This window comes from Meles meles, chromosome X, assembly GCF_922984935.1.
Source record: "Meles meles chromosome X, mMelMel3.1 paternal haplotype, whole genome shotgun sequence".
Classification (NCBI taxonomy): domain Eukaryota; kingdom Metazoa; phylum Chordata; class Mammalia; order Carnivora; family Mustelidae; genus Meles; species Meles meles.
The window spans coordinates 72,979,850-73,001,689 of record NC_060087.1 but is presented as its reverse complement, the minus strand read 5'-3'; the positions used below and the strand labels follow the sequence as shown (position 1 = coordinate 73,001,689).

Genomic DNA, 21,840 nt, shown 5'->3' with positions numbered 1-21,840 from the left:
AAATAATTTTTCTTCTTTTTCTGCTTACCAAAATAATCCATGCTTAGGTTAAGAAATTTAGACAATATGGGGGCGCCTGGGTGGCTCAGTGAGTTAAAGCCTCTGCCTTCGGCTCAGGTCATGATCCCAGGTTTCTGGGATTGAGCTCCGCATCGGGCTCTCTGCTCTGCGGACAGCCTGCTTCCTCCTCTCTCTCTCTGCCTGCCTCTCTGCCTACTTGTGATCTCTGTCTGTCAAATAAATAAATAAAAAATCTTAAAAAAAAAAAAGAAATTTAGACAATATGGAGGTATGAAGAACATAAAAAATAAATTGATGAAATGATTTTTACCAGAATTATTACTTTCATTTTCATTTGGTTTTAAAGTGGCTATTGTGGGACACCTAGGTAGCTTAGTTGGTTGAGGTCTCTGTTCTGCTGAGGTCATGATTCCAGGGTCCGGGGAACCAGCCCTACTCTGGCTCCTTGTTTAGCTGGAGGTCTGTTTTTCCCTCCCACTCTGCCCCTCCCCACCACCACCACTGCTACCTACCCCCTTGCCCCTGCTCTCACTCTCACTTTCTCAAATAAATAAATAAAAATAATCTTAAAAAAATAAAATGGCTTTTGTAAGGTTCTTCATCTTTACTTTGACTCTAACGTTACTTAGCATCCCAGCCTTATTTTTGTGCATAGTGTCAACACTACTTTAATGCCAGGAAACTAAATTCCTTCAGATTGCTCAGTATAGTAAAAATCATTTTGTAAGTGAATTTGTTGTTTTCTAAGTTTGACAATTCCAAAGCTTTCTTTTTCCCTACTATGGCTTCTAGTGTCATAAGCACATTTTTGCCTTTTTCAGTATTTACACAGTTTATTGACAAAGGAAGAAACCAATCCTTCTAAAATAACTTAATAAAAGCTTGAACTTCCCATGAGAGGAAGAATAACAGGAGTTAATAAACTCTTACTATATAACTCATGTATTGGGGAAAGGATAACATTTATTTGTTTTTTTTTCCCATTTTATTTATTTTTTCAGCGTAACAGTATTCATTCTTTTTGCACAACACCCAGTGCTTCATGCAAAACGTGCCCTCCCCATTACCCACCACCTGTTCCCCCAACCTCCCACCCCTGACCCTTCAAAACCCTCAGGTTGTTTTTCAGAGTCCATAGTCTCTTACAAAATTTTAAAGTATTACCATAAGGTTCCTGTGAGGACTGTAAAGAGAATCATCAAAGTTAAAGAATATTTTTCCCAGATGTAGGATAAGTATAAAGAACAGTTTGGTGGTTATATGTTTGTGCACTACTTTTTACAAGAGTAAAGAACACTAGTTACTATGATTTTGAATTGGAAACTAGAAGTTAAACTGAAATTAACCTTTTCTACATTAGAGATTTTTAAAAAGGGTAAAAGAATACAAAAGTTTCTGAGATGTTGGGGATTTAACAGAGGTTCTGATCTCATGTTTTCCTATACACTATATATGTTCCCTTTGAAACAGATACCTTCCTTGGCTAACAGTTGAGCCCCTAAACCTGTCTTGCAATTATGTACTCTTAATGACAATCACAAGAGGAACCTAGTAAGTGTTCATTGTGTTTGTTACCACCAATACATTTGCAACTTTTATACATTCTTTGATAGCCATATGTATTTTGTCTAAGCACACATACACTCATATACACACGCTCACTTAGGGCATGTTAGGTATGGGTAACAGTTACTGAATTTTTTACCAGACTTAAAACTAATACTATTTTTTTACATAAAATATTAAAGGAATATTGGCTATATAAACTTGGGCTTTCTGTTCTATCACATGCAAATTTAGAATAAAGATTAGAATTCATTAAAAAAATACAGAGAGGGCACCTGGGTGGATCATTTGGTTAAGCATCTGCATTTGGCTCAGGCCATGATCCCAGAACCCTGGGATCAAGTCCCACATTGGGCTCCCTGCTCCGTGGGGAGTCTGCTTCTCCCTCTGCACTTCCCCCTGCTCATGATCTCTCTCTCTCTCATGGTCTCAATCTCTCTCAAATATATAAAATCTTTAAAAAATTTTTAAATATATTTAGGGGTGCTTGGGTTGCTCAATGGGTTAAGCCTCTGCTTCGGCTCAGGTCATGGTATCAGGATTCTGGAATCAAGCCCCACATGGCACTCTCTGCTCAGCGGGCAGCCTGTTTCCCCTCTCTGCCTGCCTCTCTGCCTACTTGTGATCTTTCTCTGTCAAATAAATGAATAAAATCTTTTAAAAAATTATGTATTTATATATAAATGTAAAAATACATTTAATATACATAAATGTATAAATTTTATATTTATATATTTTATATAAATTATCAAATATAAATTATATTCACATATAAATTATTTATATAAATATATATTTATATATTCATATACACATACAAGTTATTTATTATATATTAAATATTATAAATATATGTGTGTATATATGTATATACATATATATGTATGTACGTGTGTGTGTGTGTGTGTGTGTGTGTATATATATAGAGAGAGAGAGAGATACACTAGCTCTTTTGTAGATGCCAGGCATACAGAGAAACGGAAAAGTCTCTGGTTGGGAGGGGTTGTTGAAGAGTCTTGGACAGAGTAGAAAGATAAAATTTAAGAGAGGAATATGTTTTGTGAAGAAAAGAAGATAGGGTAGTATGGCAGGAAGTGACTATAAGCAGTAGGGAAGTGTCCCCTTAGATGCCATGGTGGTCAGAGAAGGCCATTTAGGAGGGTGGTATTTGAGTGTAGTGACACCAAAATATGGTAAGGCATAAGCTTTTGGAGATTTGAGGGAAGAGCTTTCTAGGCAGCAGGAACTGTGAGGGAGGTCTGAGATGGGGTCTTTTGAAATAACAGAAAGTTTAATATGACCAGGACTGAGTGAGCAAGTTAATCAGGAATGGGGTTTGTGACAATGTATCATTTGAGGCCATTGGTAAGCATACAAATCATTGCCACCTGCTTCTTTACAGTGTTGTTATGCCCCAGTAGTTTCTCACATTCAAACTTTCTAGGTTTTGAGATATGATTTCCTGTTTGAGGATTATTATTTTACTTCTGTGGGAAAATACATATCATCTTTAATTTTCTTATTTGTTTAATATAGTTGTATGATTCAACAGCTTTGATAATAGGATCTCAGCTAAAGGTCTAGAGGACTTCATAAAAAATAAAATGAAAAGTTAAATCTAGGACACAGAATGTTCTGTGTATAAAAATAGATTAAATGAGAATAATATATTGAAGTGAACCTTTTTCAGTTTTCCTGTGATCTCCCTCCAAAGCTGTCAGGACCTTTGCCTAATATGTATCTTAAGAAGCAGAGAACGTCTCTTGACACCTTTAGGAGAAATTTTGGTTAAGACAGAGACCCCCCCCCCATCAGTTTTTCATATATAGAATCCCACATACATGGTTTTATAAATGAGAATATTGCCTTACATTCATGAATTTGGAGAATATTTTCAAAGATTCTTTGTTTTCAGTTTCTAAGGCATTAATATGGTTTAGTTTTTAGTCTTGTAATATCAGAATTACTCTAAATACATATAAAATAGTTCTTTCATTTTGAAAATACAGAAATTAGATGAAGAGACACTTTGTTTTGTTGGATTTGTCTTGACAACATTACATCCACACAGTGCATTTCTCTTAATAGTAACAGACATAGTAACCCTGATGTCTGTTTCCTTTCTTGTTACATTAGTTTTTAATTAAAGAAACAACGAGTTGAAGGCAATTACTTCCTGTGAAATGTAATGAAGATTTATTTTAGAAGTGACCTTCACTTCATTAGCCAAAGCAGTAATCAGAATTAATAGAATAGTCAAATTATATACTAACTCTTAAATCATCATGAATAGTGTTGTGAAAAGTTCAGCTATTAATGGGTCCCATTGTTTTGCACCTGTGTTAAGAAAATTACAACTACTGATTTCTATCTTGATAGGCACTGAAATTGCTTTTTTAAAGGCGATGTAGGATTGGGCTACCAGCCAAAAAGTTTCACAACTGTTAATTTATCTGTAATACAATTTAATGTACCAGGGCAAAGTTGAAATTGAGTACAATGTTGATTTGCTCTCTCTCTCAGTACAATCGAACTCATTGGAAGCAGTACTCAATTAATTAAAATTCTGTTCATTTGAATCTTGTTTGGGGTTAATGGCATCAGAGTTAGATTATACTCCAAATATACACAGTTATCTGAATAATGTGTTAGATAGACATTAGATTGCTTTGGTGAATTTTCCTTGAGCTTATTATAAACAAGTAATTGAAGTGGCAGTTTAATATTTGAAACTTATAGAAAAAACATACCTCATTATAGACTCAGTGCTTCATATTTTTCAGGAAGAATTTACATGGATTCCCATGTTCTTTTTAGCTTTAATTACAGTGGGACAAATGAGTAATTTCCTTCCTGCTGAGTTCAGTATTTTTTTTTACAATTGCATGTATGGGAATAGTAGGTCTCCACCATTCATGTCAGATAGTTGAAGATATTTAAAAATAAGCTCTAACCATAGCTTTGTGCAGTCAAGCATTACACTATGTCAGAGCCTATTAAAAGAAAGTGTATTTTGGAAAAAAATCCAAGATTTGTGAAGTTAGAAAACAAGTCTTTTTTTTTTTTAAATTAATGTGCAGTATAATAATTTTGTATATCTGAAAGTGACATTTTCCCCCTCTAATCTGACAAAAGAAAGACATATTCACAAGTGAGGAAAACTGTCTTTTATTTGGCAGAGCCAGATATTAATTTCACATTAATAACCATTGCTTATGTTTCAAATTTGTATTTTTATTGTGTTAATTTCTTAACTCTATCAAATGTCTGAAAAGTGTGAAGAGTATCTATGTATAAATGGTTATTAACTGAAGTATAAGTATGTTAGCATTTTAAGAGGAATTCAATATAAGGTTTAAATTTTGATTTATCACTGGCTCTCATTTCATAGGTATTTTTTTAATGTTAAAAAAAAGAAACTGTAATTTCAGTTACAGATTAGATCTAGATAAATCTAGATTCACAGGCTTTCCCATGATACCACTATTAACTTGTTACGACCCTACTTGTTTTCAAAAAAATAGTGACCACCTCAGAATATCAAATACCTTTCCCTTTTCCCACATGTTCTGTAGCTAATAAAATCAGTGGGCACTCTCAAAATTTTACCAATTCTATTAACATTGGCATTTTGCTGTCTTTGATATCTTTTGGAAGGTTCATTTTTAAAATATTAATATATAACATTCTGAATAATAGTTGGTTAACAGAACATTCATGACAAGGAAAATAAAAATATCAAAAGAAAACTTACTGATTAGAAGATTCATTTTTAAAATATTAATATATAACATTCTGAATAATAGTTGGTTAACATAGAACATTCATGACAAGGAAAATAAAAATATCAAAAGAAAACTTACTGAACAACTGAGGCATAAGGCATTGTGATGCCAAATGTCTGCAGGGACCAGGTAGGTCATAGGAAGTGAAGTGGGCTGGAAGAAGATGGTTGGAGCAATGGAAACCATGGTGAGGTGTTGAGCATGGGATACATCTAAAGAAAGAAGCTGCTATGTGACTATAAGTCTTGATTATAGGTCTAGTGTTGCCAGATTTTCTCTTTCAAAGAAGACAGAGATCCAGATGATTGTTTATGCCAAAGTAACTTTTTTTCTTTTAAACTGTGAGGTCATACAAAATCTATCTACAAGCAGATTTATCGCATGGATGTCCAGTTGGTAACTTATAGGCAAATGACAATTTTTATTTGTACATGTCAGAGGATGATATATTTCACCAAATTGAGTTTTTAAAAAATTTATTATAGCCCTTCAAAAATCCCTTCATTGTATCACTCATAGTTAGCAACTATGGTATGTAGTGAATTTATGCTCTTCATATTACCTCAGAAATCTAGATTTGGATTTTGAGTTACTCTATAAATTGAGCACCCTTTAAAGAAACCACAAGCATTCCAGTGGTATTTTTCATCTCATAAATCAACAGTAATTCTGGGATTAACCTTTGACTTTGTCCTGACTACTGTGTTATCTCTTTTCAGTTTCTTAGAGTTATGCTTTCCTCAGTTTCTACTCTTCTGCCATGGTCAGGACTATAATTGCTAGCTGTCCTCCTACTCCCACTATCTGTCTCCTTCATCAAACCAACATGGCACTTCCAGTGGCATTCTCTTATCTGTCACATCAGATACACTTTCACGTACCTTTTAACCCCATTCTGTAATAATTTTATCCTTCAGCTCCTTTCTGTCATTCCTAGTTTGTTCTTTCTCTTTATTCCTTCCTTCCTTCCTTCCTTCCTTCCTTCCTTCCTTCCTTCCTTAAGATTTTATTTATTTGAGAGAGAGTGTAAGTGAGAGAGATCACAGAGGGAGAGGGAGAAGCAGACTCGCCACTGAGCAGAGAGCCCGATGTGGGCTCAATCCTAGGACCCTGAGATCCTGACCTGAGCCAAAGGCAGATGCTTAACCAGCTGAGCCACCCAGGTGTCCCAGTTTGTGCATCCATTTAATTATTCCACTGTCTATGCACACCCTCACCTTTCTGCATTTTCTTATTACTTTTCCACCTTTTAGGATGTGTTCCCACCCTCAACAGTCTGACCTGTTCCTCTTCAAGGGTTGACACAGGCCTAGCCATCAGATCTTTCACTACACCTAACTGCTAGGTATAGGCAAGTAGTTTACCTTCTCTGATTTTCTGTAACAGGAAATTGGTCTAGCTGTTTTAAAGGTTTCCTCTACATTTCACATTCTGTAACTCCTTTTCCAACACACGTTGACCTCTTCTTTCAATTCCCTTATAATACTTCTAGTCTGTACCACAAAATATAGTCCTTAATTTTTTCCAGTTGTTAGACTTAATAATATCATTTTTCTCATTTACCTAACAGAGGGCTAAGTCTGTGCATCTGCTGTGAAACTAGCATGGTGCCAGTGGCTAGTTGGTTGATTTGAGCAATTTCACTTTTATGTGTAGCCCTAGCTAAATCATGTTCCAGGTTGGTACCATTAGACTTTTTTTTTTTTAAGATTTTATTTATTTGTCTGACAGAGAGATAGAGATCACAAGTAGACAGAGCGGCAGGTAGAGCGAAAGGGAGAAGCAGGTTCTCCACTGAGCAGAGCGCCCGATGCAGGGCTGGATCCCAGGACCCTGGGATCATGACCTAAGCTGAAGGCAGCCGCTTAACCAACTGAGCCACCCAGGTGCCCCAGTATCATTAGCTTTTGAATTGAGAAAGCTTGCAGGTCTTTTTCCTAGGATTTGCCTAATACAAATGACTATCCTTTGTTTTATTTTATTATATGAATTGATATGTCTCATCCAAGGAGGAAAAAGTGAAAGTATTGGTGATTGAAAGGGCCTGAGCAGGGATTTGATTTGGGAGGGGCAGTTAAAGGAAATAAGTTGATGTGGGGGTATCGAGAATGTATAGAGGGTATACAGTTTAAAGAAGGATGGGGAAGGTATAGAAGGTTTATAGTTTAAAGAAGGAGCCCAGAAATTGCAGAGAAATAAGGCTATTTGAACTGACAATCAGTTTTTAATAAATAGCTGATGAAATTATGGAACATGTAATGCAAAGAAGAAAGAATATGGTTTTTATGAGGTAAATATGCATCAACCATCTGATCGGTTACTTTGGGAGGGATAAATATGGTGTGAACAAGGAGGAGTCAGTGAACATTTAGATTTTCAAGTCTTTGATAAGATTTTATATCAAACACTGCTTTAAAATGTCCTCTTACAATGGGGTTGGGGAAAAAAGGAATGGGTGGATTAAATGAACTCTTTCTTGCATGGGGAAATTTTACAGTAGGCTCTCCCTAGAAATGTTTACTGGTTTTTTTTTAAGACATTTTTATAAATGATTTTGGATAGTCAACATAGTAACTCTCAGCTGCTTCCCAATTTATAGTCGACACTGAGGGCTTGTAGATAGTAAAATATTAAGCTGAAGAGTATAGAGTATTAGCTGAAGGATTGTTTCATAAGGCAATGTGAGAAGGCAGGAAACTGGTATAAGTGACTATATCCGTAGGTGGATCTGCCTCCCATATTTTTCAATCCATGAAAAGGATCCTAGGAGTCATTATGTAGAGATCTCAGAAAACATTAGCTTTGAGGATTCTTGTGTCTGTATTAAGAAAAACCCACACTAGAATGCAAGCTGGTGCAACCACTGGAAAACAGCATGGAGGTTCCTCAAAAAGTTGAAAATAGAGCTACCCTGCGATCCAGCAATTGCACTACTGGGTATTTAACCCTAAAGATACAAATGTAGTGATCCAAAGGGGCACGTGCACCTGAATGTTTATAGCAGTAATGTCCACAATAGCCAAACTATGGAAGGAACCTAGATGTCCATCAACAGATAAATGGATAAAATGTGGTCTATATCTATATCTATATCTATATCTTTATAGATATAGATATACATACATACATACATACATACACACACACACAATGGAATACTATGCAGCCATCAAAAGAAATGAAATCTTGCCATTTGCAACGATGTGGATGGAACTAGAGGGTATTATGCTTAGCGAATAAGTCAATCAGTGAAAGACAATTGTCATATTATCTCCCTGATATGAGTGAGTTGAGAGGCAACCTGGGTGGTGTGGGGGGTAGGGAAGGAATAAATGAAACAGGATGGGATCGGGAGGGAGACAAACCATAATAGACTCTTAATTTCACAAACAAACTGAGGGTTGCAGTTGGGAAGGTGGGTAGGGAAAGGGTGGTTGGGTTATGGACATTGGGGAAGGTATGTGTAAACCTGGCAATCCACAGACCTGTACCCCTGGGGCTAGTAATCCATTATATGTTAAATAAATAAATAAATAAAAGCAAAAAAGAGAAAAATCCACACTGCACTGGACATAGTCATGAAGGGCATTACATAAAAAGTGTATTACTGTCCTGATTTAAAATTGATGCCTATTTACCTGTGTTATTTGTACAGTTTGAGTTTTGAAGAGCTGGTTGCAAAATGGATCAGTGATTTAAATAAGAAATATTAATATAAGAAATGAACAGATCATGTATAGAATGTCAAAGCAGAGAAAGAGGCCGAGAAAGGAAATTAACCAAATGAAATGTCATTTGAGAGTCTAAGCAGACTTATTATAGACTTCTTTGCTACATCTTATAAGTTTGAACCAAGGGCTTTTTTTTGAATTTGAAAGATCTTTTTAAATGAATTTGCTTAAGTAGATATGTGTCAGATTAAAAGAAAAAAAAACCATGAAGCTGCTAGTCTGTGTGTTCAGACTAAAAAGTTCAGGTTTATTAAAAGCTTAGTTTAAATTATGTTTAAAGAGTAAGTTAGGTAACAGTGCTTTCTCATCAAAATCTCCATTGATGTCATTGTAATAGGCTATGTTGGAGAATCACTGAGTTGACATGGTGTTTCTGGTTTGCATACAAACCGAGGAGCCATTTTACACATGGTGTATAGATACAGAGCATAGGTTGTGACCCAAGCATATAAATTGACCTCCAATATTTTTGGAAGGCTTAGTTTTGTTTTTTTTTTTTAAAGATTTATTTTTTTGACAGATAGAGATTACAAGTAGGCAGAGAGGCAAGCAGAGAGAGAGAGAGGAGGAAGCAGGCTCCCAGCCAAGTAGAGAGCCCGATGCGGGGCTCGATCCCAGGACTCTGGGATCATGACCTGAGCCGAAGGCAGAGGCTTTAACCCGCTGAGCCACCCAGGCGCCCCTAGTTTTTTTTTTTTAATATTGAATGATAACTTAATTTTTTTTAAATTCCAGTATAACTAACATACACTCTCTTATATTAGTTTCAAGTGTACAGTATAGTGATTCAACAATTCTATACATTACTCAGTGCTCATCATGGTAAGTATATTCTTAATCCCCTTCACTTGTTTCACCCATCTCCTCAAAGAAAAGAGAGCTAGTGAAAAAAAAAAGATTGAATGATGACTTGTATTCTATAATTTATATTAATTTATTCTGGTCCCCTGGTGCTGTTATTAGTACAGATCTGTTTCTGTCATATAATACATAGTTTTATTGTGACTCTTCCTATAGAAAGCTAATTTAAGAACTATTGGAGAAGCTGAAAAAAATGAATATATCATCTATAGAATGTGAGCAAGAACAGAGGAAGCTAGATACATGGCTAAGATCTATAAAATAGAGGCATTTTCTGGGAGTGAGTTTTCTGAAGGCTATATATTGCTTTTTGGCAGCTTTTTCTAAGTTAAGCATGATAATTAAGCCTTTCAAGAATGAAACAAGGTCTAAATGGCAATCTGTCTTTCTGCAGCCTTTTTGAGTGTGAAATTTGCATCAAAAGCCCCATTGGGGGGGCGCCTGGGTGGCTCAGTGGGTTAAAGCCTCTGCCTTCAGCTCAGGTCATGATCCCAGGGTCCTGGGATCGAGCCCCGCATTGGGCTCTCTGCTCAGCAGGGAGCCTGCTTCCTCCTCTCTCTCTGCCTACTTGTAATTTCTGTCTTTCAAATAAATGAATAAAATCTTTTAAAAAAAAAAAAAAAAAAAAAAAAAAAAGCCCCATTGGGGAACCTGGGTGGCTCAGTTGGTTAAGCATCTGCCTTCAGCTCAGGTCATGATTTCAGGGTCCTGAGATCGAGTCTCCCATCGGGCTCCCTGCTCAGAGAGGAGTCTGCTTCTCTCTCTCCCTCTGTCCCCCACTCATGTATTCTCTTGCTCTCAAAAATAAGTAAAATCTTTTAAAAAAAGCCCCATTGGACTCAGATACTTGTGACATATGATTGCTTGAATTATCAGCAGTGCTATGTCTTTACAAGTGTGTGGTAACTTTGAAGACTGGAAATTAATCTGTTCCTGGTACCCTCTTATGTAGATATTTGTACCCAGAGTATTAAGTAGCAATATTAATGAATGGCCAGGGTAGATATAGTGGTTGTTAAGGTTGGTAACAATTAGCTGGCTCTAATAATCACACCCTAGTTGGAACAGGAGTGTTTCTGCAGAGTCCTTCAGAGCTCTACTTGTATAGGGAGATTGTATCAACCTTGAAGAGTTAAATATGATTGTTAATATCTGAATTACCTTAAACTTGTCTTCAGGAGGACATATCCTTGCTACATCCAGTCCATCAGCAATTCTTTTCAGCTTTATGTCTCAAATACATCTTCAGTCTCTCAACTTCATTTCCATTGCCACTACCCTGCTTCAGATTGCCTTCATCTCTCACTTGGTCTACTGCAAACATAACTGGCTCCCCTTTTCCACTCTTGACCCATTGACAATTCTCTACACAGCAGTCAAGCTCATCTTTTAAAAAATATAAATCTGATCCAGTAATTCCACTACTGGCTATTTACCCAAAGACTATGAAAACATTAATTCAAAAACATATAGCACCCTTACACTTATTTCAGCTTTATTTACACGAGCCAAATTATGGAAGCAGCCCAAATGTCCACCAATAGATGAATAACTATGAAGATGTGGGGTGTGTGCAACAACATGGATGGATCTAGAAAGGATAATGCTAAGTGAAATAAGTCAGGCAGAGAAAGACAAATATATTTATATACCATATGATTTCACTAATGTGTGGAATTTAAGAAACAAACACAAAACAACAACAAAAGACTCATGATGTTTTCCAGAGGGGAGGTAGGTAGGGAGGTACATGAGATAGGTGAACGGGATTAAGAGTACATTTAATATGATGAGCACTGAGTAATGTATAGAACTGGTGAATGGCTGTATTGTACATGAAACTAATATAGCACTGTATGGTTGCTATACTGGAATGGAAATTTTTTTTAAAGATTTTATTTATTTCCTTGACAGACAGAGATCACAAGTAGGCAGAGAGGCAGGCAGAGAGAGAGAGAGAGGAAGGGAAGCAGGCTCCCCGCTGAGCAGAGAGCCCGATGCGGGACTCGATCCCAGGACCCTGGGAAGGTAGAGGCTTTAACCCACTGAGCCACCCACCTTTTTTGAAGTTAAAAGAAAGATATAGTCCAATGCTATAAAATCTTGATAAATGGTGAATCTGGGTGATGGGTGTAAGGGAGCTATATTGTGTTACTGTTAGTACATTTGAAATTCTTCAAAACAAAAAGTTTTAAGAATAAAAAAAAATTACAAATCTGATTATGTCATTGTTCTGCTCAGAACGTTTTTTTTTTAAGATTTTATTTATTTATTTGACAGCGAGAGGTCACAAGTAGACAGAGAGGCAGACAGGGAGGGGGAATCAGGGTCCCTACTGAGCAGAGAGCCCGATGCAGGGCTGGGTCCCAGGACTCTGAGATCGCTACCTGAGCTGAAGGCAGAGGATTAACCCACTGAGCCACCCAGGCACCCCTACTCAGAACCTTCTGGTGGCTTCTCATTGTACTTTGAATAAATTTTAAGGTTTTCACTCTGACCTTTGAAGGTCTGCATGATCAGGTCCTTGACTGTCTCTGTGACCCCATTTCATATTATATTTCTATCCTGTTCACTGTGTTCCAGCCCCACACTGGCTTTCTCTCTTCCTCAAATATGCTAAGCTAGTTTGCACTTCCAAGTTTTCAAATTGCTGTTCCTTCTGCTTAGACTATTCCTCCAGATCTTCACATGCTTGATTTCTTCTGGTCTCTCAGGTCTTGACTCATATAATTCCTCAGAGAAGTTCTCCCTGATTACCCTCTCTAGCATTCAGACACTCCCTACATTACCCTTACATTATCCTATTTTGTTTGAGAACACACATCAATATCTACTATTATTTTATCTCTTATTGTCTCTCATGTGCTAGTTAAGTTGTATTTCAGCAAGGACAGCATTTGTCTAGTTTATTTTTATATCCCTAGTGCTGCCCAGAACTGCATCTGGTACATAGTAGGTCTGGTTTCATAAATACTTGGGAATGAAGAAGTAAATCTCAGTGCTTGTCCTTATCAGCATCAGTAGTTCTCTTAGAACTATCACAGTTCCCTTCTGGGAAGGTAGTTAAATTGAACAGCTACCTAAATTGCTTACATTGTTAGATGAAAACACAGGCCTTGAATAATACAGGCAGATTCTCAGAGTCAGTAACAACAAAGTAGCCTACAAACCCCACATGTGTGGTATAGTCTATAGTCATTGTCCCTTTTGCTGTAGAAAGTGGCACCTAACGAAAGCTACAATTTATGGAATGTTTATGATACGCCAGGCACAGAATAAACACGCCACATTCATTAACTCACTTAATCCGTTAGACAACTCTGTGTGACAGGTATTATTATCTGCATTTTATAATCTTGAGAACTAAAGTGTAGTCATATAGGTAGTAAGTAGAGGAATCAGGATAGGCATGTAGACAGTCTCAGTCCATAGACCATCATATTGATTTCACAGCCATTTTCTTTTTTTTTTTTTTAAAGATTTTTATTTATTTATTTGACAGAGATCACAAGTAGGCAGAGAGGCAGGCAGAGAGAGAGAGGAAGGGAGAGAGCCTGATGCGGGGCCCGATCCCAGGACTCCGGGATCACGACCCGAGCCGAAGGCAGAGTCTTCAACCCACTGAGCCACCCAGGCGCCCTCACAGCCATTTTCAAGAGCTGATCTCTGTGCAATTTGTACGTCATAACTGACATTATACACTTGACTTTTAGTGACCACTTAGTTTTGGTGAATGCTGCTTGCCAAACAAATTCCCTTGAGTTCTGTAACCATGACCAGTATCAAGTAGGGCTTGTCATTTTGGTCATACTGGATCACTGTGAGTGAGGCCATGTTGTAATGGACCACTCATTTGAAGGTTTTTGTTTTGTTTTGTTTTGATGGTCTTGCTGAATAGTCTAAAATTTCATGGGGTAATGAATCCTAAGAACTTACACCAAGGCTTGAGATTGTTATGAACATAACTGTTTCCTGAGGCTACAGGAGTTGGTTCCTATTGTTTAGCTCATGTTCTTAAGAAAGCACTTCATTCTGGACTAATAGGAAGTTTGTGCTGAGTTGGATGACAATTGCTTGAGTTGCAAAGGGGTTCTTGAGTAGGGGGAGAGGAGATGAAGCTGTCCAATTTCGCATTCCCAGGAGACAGACCAATTACAGCAACAATAATACTTCCCTTCCCCCTGCTTCCTGCTAGAAAAAAAGAAACTGGATACCAAGAAAGAAAAAAAAAGGAGGGATGATAGTATAAACACATTGCTAAGAAATATAAACATGATATGGCAATATAAATATGCGATATAAGTATATAACCCATAAAAATGCTATATACTACATAATATGTATTAAACCTGTGTGTATTTAAATATATAAAAATAAACATAAACACTTACAAGAAGTCTTCCCTGCACACATTTTTGTAGCCAGCAGATACTGGATAACATGATAGAAAAAATGTGTTGTTTCAAATATAGTATTCTGATAAATGTATATGTCTGGATATAGTTAACAAGTAAATACAACACTTGAACTTTGTATAGATGCAATCACTGAAGCTTTATTGTCTCTCATGAAACATTACTATTGAATGAACTTCTGCTTTACCAGTGCAATTTAAAAACTAAAAAACAGTGATGATAATCAGTGGTCACTTGGAATTCTCTTGTAACGGACCTTTTTGGTTTTTAATAGCATTTGATAAAGTGTTTCAAAGGTATTTTTGTAGTGACTTTTTTGGGTAGTTAGTACCTACTATATTTAGTACATTTGTAATTTTGAGTTGTTTTTTGTTTTTTGTTTTTGTTTTATTTTGTTTTGTTTTTTAGGCAAGTCCCATAAAATGTATACTTGCTTGCCCCTAGGCCCCATACAACCCTAAGGTGGGTGTACAGAGCTACCTTGCTAGGCATTATGTTAGACCCCAAGATGAGTGGTATGAACTGCACCAAAGCTGGGGCCTGACTGGCACCTCAATAGTATTCACAGTCTTTGGTAGCTTAATTGTCTATCATTAAAGGTGTGTTAACCCTTGGGTTGCTAGGCTGCCATTTAATGTACTGGAAGAAAACATTTGTCTTGCAGAACGTTATTACCTCCAAATAATTCATGGTAAAGTGTTTGCTTTTCTATATTTGAAAATCTCTAGCTTACCAATATATTTTATAAATTACTTCTTAAAATGTGAATTGCAAAGTATTCATAATTTGCTAGGTACTGTAAAGATGAGTATTCCCATAGTTATTCCTAAGTTTATGTTCTATCCAAAACGAAGTGCACATAATCCATTTCGTATGTACAGAGAATAAACATGTACTTTTTATGAGACAAAATGTATAGAAATTGAGAATTTATGGTATTTTTTGTAATAATCTTTGCATTTTGTCAAGAGTTAGAAAAACTCAGAGAGTAACTTTGACCATCTGACTTCATGTTGCTTTCCTTTACAATGCCAAGAAAAGATGGTACGGACAGTGAGGCAGTTTGTATGATAGTTAACAGAGAATCTACTGGAACCATATTGCCTAAGTTTGCACTCAGCCATACCATCTACTAAATGACCTTAAGTCACCTGACCTCTCTGCCTTAGTTTCCAAATCTGTGAAACTCTGCCTGTAGGATGTAATGTGTTAATACATGTAAAGCTCCTGGCATGTAGTAAGTACTTAGTGCTAGCTGTGATGATCATTTGTATTATTATTGGCTGTTTGCCCCAAGGATCTGTGTGTAAGCAATTGTTATTTCATCACTTCTCTTGTAATTCCCCGCTTCTTATGTAAATGTCTGCTGTTTGAGTTTTAAATGCAGCTCTCAAATATTGCTTGTTATTCTGCTTCTTACCTATTTTACTCAGTAACTCATTGCCACCAAATAACCCTCTCTCAACCAAAATTGTTTTTCATCAATCTCATTTTGCCTGGCACTTTTTTTCAAGCTAACTGAACATGAGTTGTCTCCTTGGTGAGTCACAGATAGAAACTACAACAGTTGAGTTGTCACACAAAAGAAACTGTTTGCAGCAAATAAGGAGATGGTGGGGAATAACTTCTAAAGCCATGACTCCTCGAGCAAGAGTGAATGGGTTCCTTTTATTTTAGGGTTCAGATGAATATTTAGATAGGAAAGCCTTGTCATCCTTTGTAGAGGCAAGCATAGGTTGCTCCTTAGGAAAACATGCCTATACACACATTTTATATTATGTAAATGAGGCTTCTGCTCCTCTCTGGGCAGAGATTTTAGTATTATAATGAGATAAAGGTACTGTCAGTCATTCTAGATGTCAATCCTTGGTCTATCTGTGCAGGTGCAAGTCAGGGTCAGGGTTTGCACTAAAACTGGTCTGGACTGCCTAGAGGTCTTGTCAGGGCAGTGGCTGTGGCTTGAAGGGTAGTTTTGGTTTCTGTTTGCCTGAGTTATGAGACGAACTGACAGGAAGAGCTTAAGGAAGAATGTGGGACAAAGATTGGTGAGTGCAAGTAGATGGGCAGTAAAGGTCAGTTCTTAGGATCTAGCTGATGACAGAACCACTGGCTTTTGTCACTTGGGCATAAGCTATGTGAGAAAAACACAGATGTGAGAGAGAACAAATGCCACCATTGTGAGCAATATATATTTTCCCTAAGGGCATGACCAGAATGGGAAAAAAAAAGCCAATGAGAGGAAGCATGAAAAACATATATACATATGCAGATGTACACTTTTGCAGTTGTGTAAATTTATGGTAGATATAAAGTAATTCTTTCCAAGAGCACAAAATACAACCTGTTCTCGTTTAAAACTAAGAAGAAATTTGTTGAATTCTGACAGTGTCTGGTCATTGGATTTCTTCCTTTATAACATCCACACAATTGGTGCACTCACTTCCCAAAGATGATGGCCACAAAGGACAGTTGTGGCTTAGGAGAAATGGCCACAGGGAATGGACAGCAGCTCCACCTAGGGATTCCTGAGGCTGTGTTTGTGGAAGATGTAGATCCTTCATGAAACAGCATAGGAATGAGACTGCAAATACAGTACTGAAGAGGCTGGATGAACAGTACCAGTAGTATGTTTATGGAACTCAACCTTGCTCCAAAGAAAAGGAGGCTAAAGGGTTAGATTTCTGAAATTAAGCACACTTTAGGAATTCTAAAATAGATGCAGAAGAAAAAAGAGTCCAGCACTGGAGACCAGATTCTTACAGATAACCTGTATTACAAAACTTCAGTTCTTCCTACTGGTAACGTGTGTCTATGGTTGGGGGCTAATGTAATGCTTGAATATGGTATTGATGAGGCTCAGGCATTGTTGGACAAGAATTTATCGACTGCCATGAAGAATGAGGAATCTTGATTTTCTTGAGGAAGACCTTGACTTTCTTCAAGATCAGTTTACTACCACAGAAGTCAGTATGGCCAAAGTTTATAATTGGGATGTAAAAAGAAGAAACAAAGATGATTCTGCCAAAAACAAAGCATAATGCTGGCAATTAAAAATGTGGTTGTATGGTGACTACCATAACACAATAAAAAAAATGTGGTTCAGTTTTCCAAACATGTTATTTTAAATACCCCAAAGCTTATCCCTTTGTCAGTCTTTAGGTTGACATGGCTTTTACTGAATTTCTTTTTTTTTTTTAAAGATTTTATTTATTTATTTGAAAGACAGAAATTACAAGTAGGCGGAGAGGCAGGCAGAGAGAGAGAGGAGGGAGCAGGCTCCCTGCTGAGCAGAGAGCCCAATGCTGGGCTCGATCCCAGGACCCTGGGATCATGACCTGAGCCGAAGGCAGAGGCTTTAACCCACTGAGCCACCCAGGTGGCCCGACTGAATTTCTTAATAGCAAGAACAATAGTTAAAACTTAAAAAAAGATAAATAGTTCATAAAAACAAAATTTGCTTCAAATATTTTATGAAATTAGCCATATTTTCATTTTTTTTATTTCCAAAAAGTAAATGCTACATTCATCATTTTTTTAGTTTGTCATTAAAAAAAGTCTTAGCTGAGGGGTGCCTGGGTGGCTCAGTGGGTTAAAGCCTCTGCCTTCAGCACAGGTCATGATCTCAGAGTCCTGGGATTGAGCCCTGCATTGCATAGGGTTCTCTGCTCAGCAGGGAGCCTACTTTTCCCCCCACTCCTCTGTCTGCCTCTCTGCCTGTTTGTGATCTCTCTCTCTCTGTCAAATAAATAATAAGTAAAATCTTTTAAAAAAAAAGTCTTAGCTGAAATAGCTGAGATATGCTGTGGAAGCTGAATTCTGGACACTTTTCATTATTGGCTGATGTTACTCTCACTTCATGTGGTTAAACCAGTGTAGAGATAGGTAAAACTCTAGTTTAAATATTTCCAAACTTGTTTTCTTTAGTACATATGGGGTTTTATGGCTTTCTGTTGCTGTTAAATAAATGGATTTTCATGAAATACTGCTTAGACAATAACTATTATAATCTGTACTTTTCAAGAAGTGGTAATTTGCCTTCCTAAACAGTAAGAGCTATTGAAACTGCTTTTTCTTACCCCATAGACGTGCATAGTGTCTTCTCAATGCCAACAAAAGGGAGATCTTGGCTAACATGAAATAACAAAATTCTTTAGCCACTCAAAACTCTTGGCTTGGTAATTTTGTATTTCTTAGCAGTTCTCCAAAGCACCTGAACAAGAATATTAAGATAAATGTAAATCTGCAGTAGTTGAAAGGATTTGTGAGCTTTTTTATTTATGCTAAAACCTTATAGGAAGAGTAGGAAAATCCCTGTGGAAAGCCTTTGGTATGGTGGCTAGCACAGATTCTGATAAAAACACAAATGTATTATTCCATCTCCATGTAGTACAGTATATACTCGTACAATGTTTTGTACTTGCATTTCATGATATTAAAGCACTGAAGTTAAAAATAACATACATACAAATCAGTCCTAAACATTCTTTCTTGTGTTTCTTCTATGTAGTATATGTCCACTTTTAGTTAAATGGTGTTGAAAACCAGGTAATTTGTTGATGGCTTACTGAAATAAATGGTTATAGATGCCTTTATTGCAATATATACTTAAATACATTTTTCAGAGGCCTCATTTACCCTAAAACTTAATAGAAATTAATTTTCAAATGAAGGGATTCTTATTATTATATACTAAAGTAGCAATGTATTTCATAGATAGTGTAATAGATAATGAAAGGAGGTCTTTGTAAAAAAAAATACATTTAATTTGAATCTCCCTGATGGCTAGTGATGATGAACATTTTTTCATGTGTCTGATAGCCATTTGTATGTCTTCATTGGAGAAGTGTCTGTTCATATCTTCTGCCCATTTTTTGATATGATTATCTGTTTTGTGTGTGTTGAGTTTGAGAAGTTCTTTATAGATCCTGGATATCAACCTTTTGTCTTACTGTCATTTGCAAATATCTTCTCCCATTCCGTGGGTTGCCTCTTTGTTTTGTTGACTGTTTCCTTTGCTGTGCAGAAGCTTTTGATCTTGATGAAGTCCCAAAAGTTCATTTTCGCTTTTATTTCCTTGGCCTTTGGAGACATATCTTGGAAGAAGTTGCTGTGGCTGATATCAAAGAGGTTACTGCCTATGTTCTCCTCTAGGATTCTGATAGATTCCTGTCTCACGTTGAGGTCTTTTATCCATTTCGAGTTTATCTTTGTGTACGGTGTAAGAGAATGGTCGAGTTTCATTCTTCTACATATCGCTGTCCAGTTTTCCCAGCACCATTTATTGAAGAGACTGTCTTTTTTCCATTGAATATTTTTTCCTGTTTTGTCGAAGATTATTTGACCATAGAGTTGAGGGTCCATATCTGGGCTCTCCACTCTGTTCCACTGGTCTATGTGTCTGTTTTTATGCCAGTACCACGCTGTCTTGGTGATCACAGCTTTGTAGTAAAGCTTGAAATCGAGTAACGTGATGCCGCCAGTTTTGTTTTTTTCAACATTTCCTTAGCAATTCGGGGTCTCTTCTGATTCCATACAAATTTTAGGATTATTTGCTCCAGCTCTTTGAAAAATACCGGTGGAATTTTGATCGGAATGGCTTTAAAAGTATAGATTGCTCTAGGCAATATAGACATTTTAACAATGTTTATTCTTCCGATCCAAGAGCATGGAACAGTCTTCCATCTTTTTGTGTCTTCTTCAATTTCTTTCATGAGTGTTCTGTAGTTCATCGAGTATAGGTCCTTTACCTCTTTGGTTAGGTTTATTCCCAGGTATCTTATGGTTCTTGGTGCTATAGTAAATGGAATCGATTCTCTAATTTCCCTTTCTGTATTTTCATTGTTAGTGTCTAAGAAAGCCACTGATTTCTGTACATTGACTTTGTATCCTGCCACGTTACTGAATTGCTGTATGAGTTCTAGTAGTTTTGGGGTGGAGTCTTTTGGGTTTTCCATATAAAGAATCATGTCATCTGCGAAGAGAGAGTTTGACTTCTTCCTTGCCAATTTGTTGGTGGGAATGCAAGTTAGTGCAGCCACTTTGGAGAACAGTGTGGAGATTCCTGAAGAAATTAAGAATAGAGCTTCCTTATGACCCTGCAATTGCACTGCTGGGTATTTACCCCAAAGATACAGATGTAGTGAAAAGAAGGGCCATCTGTACCCCAATGTTTATTGCAGCAATGGCTACGGTCGCCAAACTGTGGAAAGAACCAAGATGCCCTTCAACGGATGAATGGATAAGGAAGATGTGGTCCATATACACTATGGAGTATTATGCCTCCATCAGAAAGGATGAATACCCAACTTTTGTAGCAACATGGACGGGACTGGAAGAAATTATGCTGAGCGAAATAAGTCAAGCAGAGAGAGTCAAGTATCATATGGTCTCACTTATTTGTGGAGCATAACAAATAACATGGAGGACATGGGGAGATGGAGAGGAGAGGGAGTTGAGGGAAACTGGAAGGGGAGATGAACCATGAGAGACTATGGACTCTGAAAAACAACCAGAGGGTTTTGAAGGGGCGGGTGGGGTGGGAGGTTGAGGAATAAGGTGGTGGGTAATAGGGAGGGCACGTACTGCATGGAGCACTGGGTGTGATGCCAAAACAATGAACACTGTTATGCTGTAAATAAACAAATTTAAAAAAATAAAAATTTTAAAAAATTAAAAAAAGAATAGCCGTGGTGAAAAAAATGCATTTAATTTTAGTTAAGTGGATTTCTCATGCTTTTGATAATACCATAATAGTTGATGGCATAATATTTTATGATTTTTTAACTGTATACAACTTCTGATCCTGAACTTTATCCCCTTGGTTTTCTTGGAATATGGGAAGATATTTAAAAATTGTTTTTTTCCCCTGAGGAGGGGATTGGTTCTGTGTGTGTGTGTGTGTGTGTGTATAAAAACATGGATCAGGGGCCCCTGGGTGGCTCAGTGGGTTAAGGCCTCTGCCCTCGGCTCAGGTCATGATCTCAGGGTCCTGGGATCGAGCCCCACATCGGGCTCTCTGCTCTGCAGCTAGCCTGCTTCCTCCTCTCTCTCTGCCTGCCTCTCTGCCTACTTGTGATCTCTGTCAAATAAATAAAATCTTTAATTAAAAAAGAAAACATGGATCAGTATGACTGAAATGAAAAACTCTAAAGGTCAGTTGGTTACAGCTCATCTACAGCTGCTTACAAGTAAGTTGGAAACACTGATGCTGCTACTCGTGTAACAAAGATATCCCCAGGCAAATGAGAATGCTGATTGTGTGATTTACATTTTTAACTTGATTGTCCATTTTGGGACCTTAACCTGATTTGGCCTATTTATTTTTAGTGGGCCAGTAATATTTCATGTGAATGTGGCCTCTTTCAATATCAGCAGGAAATTGATGGTGAAGGTTGGGCTGATTATCTCAGTCATATCAATATTACTATATTGGTACTCCCCTACCAACAACAGGGGTTAGAA

The 21,840-nt window shown here is 37.1% G+C and overlaps 1 protein-coding gene and 1 pseudogene across 1 annotated transcript in view; both read left to right on the top strand.

The window, feature by feature from the left end:
• CHM (CHM Rab escort protein) overlaps positions 1-21,840 on the top strand; it is a 267,198-nt gene that overhangs the window by 126,089 nt on the left and 119,269 nt on the right. The window lies entirely within an intron of this gene.
• LOC123935308 lies at positions 16,829-17,429 on the top strand (annotated as a pseudogene).